This window comes from Phoenix dactylifera, chromosome 15 (assembly GCF_009389715.1).
Source record: "Phoenix dactylifera cultivar Barhee BC4 chromosome 15, palm_55x_up_171113_PBpolish2nd_filt_p, whole genome shotgun sequence".
Lineage (NCBI taxonomy): Eukaryota > Viridiplantae > Streptophyta > Magnoliopsida > Arecales > Arecaceae > Phoenix > Phoenix dactylifera.
The window spans coordinates 3478979-3484280 of record NC_052406.1 but is presented as its reverse complement, the minus strand read 5'-3'; the positions used below and the strand labels follow the sequence as shown (position 1 = coordinate 3484280).

General features: G+C 45.0%; 1 long non-coding RNA gene across 1 annotated transcript; it reads left to right on the top strand.

Annotated features, from left to right (window-relative positions):
• On the top strand, window positions 1-600 carry LOC120113252. The gene is made up of 3 exons (XR_005515055.1): window positions 1-94; window positions 181-266; window positions 395-600. It is a non-coding gene; the product is annotated as an uncharacterized LOC120113252 (long non-coding RNA).
• Window positions 601-5302: the final 4702 nt, after the last annotated feature.

Genomic DNA, 5302 nt, shown 5'->3' with positions numbered 1-5302 from the left:
AAAAAGCAGAGCTGAGGCAACTGGCTGCAGAAGTTATGAAGCTTACCGCTGAACTTAGACGTGCAGTCCAAGCACACCACAATCTCACACACCTGTAATAGTTTCTCCTCCATTTCTTCTTGTGGCTTGTTGCTGATAGTTGATGGCGGAAGTAACCAAGGCATCTTTTGGCTTGTGCAGCTATAGACCAGTACTGCGAAACATAGAGAATAACCTAATGAAAATGAAGCAAGAAACCTTTGCATAATATGGCGATGATAGTGGAGGTATGATATATTACATTCTTCTTCCCTTGACTAAGAGATGTATGCTTGCGGCTTTCTAAGATGTTTGACTCTTATAATTGCTGCCGAAGAATAGCCCATAAATTTTGTTTTAACACATGCCAATCCAGGTCCATGAAGTGATACGGTTGATGGCTACTGAACTGGAGCATGATGAGCCTACTCCTTATCCAGAAGATGATCGACAGATGTTGTGGCTACTTTTCAGAGGTTGGTGCTTGAACTCCACAATTTGATAATTTTTAAAGTTTCCAATTCCAGTTTATTCTAGCTTTGAGTTTATTGATATTGACTAGCGCTTCACCATGTGATAAGTGGGGCTTGTAGTCTATACGCTACAAATTTTGTGCAAGAAGACATACTTTGTGTCAAACGATTTCATTTCAGCTTTTTGAATCAATTGGAGTTTCTCTCTGTCTCAACTGAAAAGATCTTTCAAAGTTGGGGCCTGAAGTCCACCATTTGATAATTTTAAATTTCCAGTTCGGTTTATTCTAGCTTCTGAGGTCTTGAATTGACCAGCGCTTCACCATGTACGCTGAGTGTGCTTGTAATCAATACTACAAAATTTTGTGCAAGGAAACATACTCGTGTCAAACGATCACATTTGAGCTTTTTAATCGATTGGAGTTTGTCTATCTGTCTCGCGGGGATCGCAGCAAAACAGAAAATCATAGAAAATTTTACATAACTACCCGAGTCATTTGGATATCATCCTTCATAATCGGACTGAAATGTCTCTCCTTGGTTGGTGATCTTGTGCGAGGAGGATCCCACCTTTAAAAGTAATGGTAGATTTCCTTCAGCAGTGTCATCATCATTAAACCAAAACTACTTTGGCGGTGGCTGGTGCTTGCAGTCGCCGGTGGTTTGAAGTTTATGACAATATAACCTCAAATCTTGCTTTGGTTTGAGAGTGCTTCTTCCCAAATGATTTGTCTGGTTGGTTGGTGGGAAGAATTTCCTCTTGGTGAAATATTTTTTTCTAGAAAGTTGATGACCGCGAATATAAATTGGCATGGTGTACTCACATGGGAAGCTATATAAATTACCGTTTTTACTAAAAAAAAAAAGAAGAAATGTGTGAGAGAAGAGTAGAAACCGGGAGGAGAATGGTGATTGGCTTTTTTTTGGTTGGTTGATGAACGTTCTTGTCATCCACGATAAGAAGGGGGTATGTTGCTTTGTGGAAGAGAAGAATGGGAAGACATCCAAGTCGAGAAATGGAAGGACAGAAAAGGAGTACGGCTTCCAATCCACTCTGGAACAAACGGCTGAGGAGAAATTATATCCTACGCCGGGTACATCGGGCCAGTCCATTTCTTCCATGTGGCCACTTTAGCCACCCTTACCGAGCCCTGTCCCGATGGTGACGACTCGACACTGTCCTCGCTCACGTCCCCCTCGTCCTCATCCCTGTCCTCCTCCAACTTCGAGCTCATCGGTCTCTCTCTCACCCGCCATCGCGGCGATACGCAGCGCAGCCGCGCCCGGCCGACGAGCTGTTGTAAAGGGACATCTCTTGCTGCTCCACCTCTCGCCATGGTTGTCGATGGCGAGGAGTCTCCCTCCTCACCCCAGAGACTCCAACGACAGCTCCTCGGCCTCCTCCTCCGCCCTCCTCCGCGGTCTCCTAAACTTTTTTTCTTTTCCTATGCGGCGGGGGTGGGACTCGAATGGTCCTAGAAAAATTCGAGCTCGTACCTCTTTGCCTGCCCGTGCATGCCCCACACCACGCAGCTCCTGCAAGGCAACCATTAATTTCAACCTATAACACGATAATATTTGAACTACGAAATCAGGTCTCTACTCTCTTTCTGCTGTAAATGGCCCGCCGTCACCGTACATCTGTGAGTGGTGGACGTTGTTCGCACGGTCGTACTACAAGGAGCTCGCTGATTCGTCGAACAAGATCTTTTGGCAGCGGACTCGTACTGCAGTAACCATAGCGGATAATCATCCAATGGTCATCATTGGTGCAAGCACACCAACGTGGATCCCAAGCAGACAAAAATGATTTCCATGTACTCGAGGGGACCATCGGATGAAAAGCCAAGCGGCTCGGCCTGCTGGAAGAAGCCAAAACTCAGCGTGGAAGGCACCCTCCTTTCAAACGATCAACATGGGGGGGGGGGGGGGGGGGGGGGGGGGGGGGGGGGGGGGGTCACGAAGGCGCTCGGTCAGAGAGCGCCGATCAGAGAGGTGCTCGACCAAAGAGCGACTCGAGGGGACCATCGGATGAAAAGCCAAGCGGCTCGGCCTGCTGGAAGAAGCCAAACTCAGCGTGGAAGGCACCCTCCTTTCAAACGATCAACAGGGGGGGCCCAAGTCGTGCCAGTCGTGCCAGTCCGAAGGCGCTCGGTCAGAGAGCGCCGATCAGAGAGGCGCTCGACCAAAGAGCGCCGACCAGAAAGGCGCTCGACCAAGGAGCACCGACCAGCGGTCAACCAGAAAAACGCCCGACCCCACAACGAGACACCCCGCCGAGCAACCGGCTCGGCTCGGCACTCGTGCCGAGCCCGTGCCTTAGCCAAATATCCAACCTCCGCCTAATCCTCTAGAGGACCTGACAACCAAATACACAACTCCACCGTACTCTGTTACCATCCTTAAGCCATTAAAGCACGTGATCTCCGCAGGCCTTCGGCACGCCTGACCATTAATGCGTATGACCCCAGCGGGCCTCCGATTCACTCAACCCATTAAATGAACACGGCTCAAGATGATCTCCGAATCACTGGACCATCAAAGTGTATGGCTCTCCCTGATCACCAGTTCACTCAGCAATCAATGCACTTGCCATCTACGAACCCTAGGCCCACCACGGCCGGCGGTTCAACCACCCCAACGGGTCCGATCAACCATGACAGCTCCCTGACTCCGGTCTGATCCGGCCTTATTCTCCACAACGCCATTAATGAGCATGATCGTGCCCAATTATCACGAAAAAGACAAATTGCCCTGTCACCTCCCAGGTAACATAATATCTTTCTATAAAAGAGAACCTGGGGGAGAAGGGAGGGGGGACAGATACACAAACGGATACAGAAACAAACATTCTCCTCCTTTACTCCCCCCACATATTAGCCTCCTCTGACTTAAGCTTCGGAGGGCCGGCGCCAGGAAAACCCGGCCACCGGCTTTCTTGCAGGATTCTCCAGGAGGACGCCACCAGCCGACGCACCGCCACCCACTGTCCGGCAGCGGAGCTCCTCCCCTCTCGGTTCGCGGCCGCCCCGGGTCCAATTTCCAGCAACAATGGTCCATGACCTGGGTGCGTAACTATGAACCTCAAACCCAAAAAGGCAGTATAGTTTTGTAACCATAGCAGCATGCTTGAAATATCCAATTCAGTTAGCATTTAATCTCTTTTCTGAATTATATTTATCTTATTGTGTATAACTAGAGAATCTTAACTTCATGCATACTTTCAGTGATAACTTTCCAAAGGATATGTATATTACATCACTCCTCGTACGGTAAAAAAACAGAGTGACATCATAAATATATATGTAAATGGGTCGAATGGTTTTGAGACGCAATACTTTGATATAGATACTTCTATATGGTATCTATATTATTGATCATTATAGTTTTTTGGTGCTGAAATCATAAATTCTCGGATGTTTGCTAAGAATTTTGGATTCATTTATAATCAAGGTGGAATACTACGACTATTGACCAAGAAAGATGCATAGACTTGACAGTACATCTAAAACATCTCATTCATTATTAAACTTTTTTATTCTCCAAATAGTATTTTTTTTTTAAGCATCTATCCGGAAATGTTGGAGTTACCTAGTTATCCTCGTCATGCTCCCAAAAATACGACTTTTTGCGAGTATTTCATTGCTCTCTTGGCAATAGGAGGATTGCGTGACATTATATGCACAAATCCAAAAATTTCTATAGGAATGATGCAGACAATAGATGAAGCATATATATAATAATTCCATATGGTTGCTTGTTTTTGACCCAAATGTGCATCTAATCTTGCATGTAAAAATGATAGTTATTTCGGAGCGGACAAAAAAAATTTAATATCAATGTGAACAATGTTAATATGAAGGATGATACAGTGCTGATTAAAAAATAATAAAAGAACCCACTTGTTAAAAGATTACATCCGCCTCCTAGCTATTTACATAACGTATTTATCAAACAAGAAAAATAATCTCTAGATTCTAATCTAGAGAGTAAAAATTCTATTTTACGGGAGCTATCAAACAGGAGACGCAAGTGTCTAGAAAAAAACGAAACGCAAATACTTCAGTTTTAGAGGAAAGGTATTTAGATAATCTTAGCACAAGCAACTGGCTCTTTTGCAAGATTATTTTATCATCTTTAACATCATTTTCTCCCCAGTTTGTAATCAACTCACAATCGACCACCTTCCTTCCACACAACCCATTGGAACACCTCCCAAAGTCCCAAAACCACCCTCCAAAATGTTTCAAATACATACATATATATATATATATATATATATATATATATATATATATATATATATATAATATATCAAATTAAAATAAACAACTAATTTGCATAACTGTAAATAATACTCGAAAAGACCACTGACGGAGGTAGTACGGTCCAGAACAGAGCTTTGATTCCACCGGAGTAGCCGAGATTCGAAACGCGCATGCATCGATTAAATGCGGGGATCGAATGTCCCCGCCTGATTTGCTCGATGGAGTTGCCATCTTATCTTCCGTTATTTAGGTGGTGCTGGTGTGACGTACTCACATGGAGATAGGGCTGCCATGCTGGTGGGGCTCTACTACGGATGGGGAGATATGAGTAAAAAATGTTCTACCTGCATTGAACACTTCCAGCGAAAGGAGGCCTAGTGGGGGTTGTTATGTGGGTGAGGTCCCCCCCCCCCCCCCCCCCCAAGGATAAAAAAAATAAATACTTGAAAAGAATTAAAAAAAGAAAGTTCTCTCCTTTACGGCATGTGTAATCCTCCTCCTAAAATCTCACCAAACCCTCCCTTCTCTCACTCTCCATCTCCT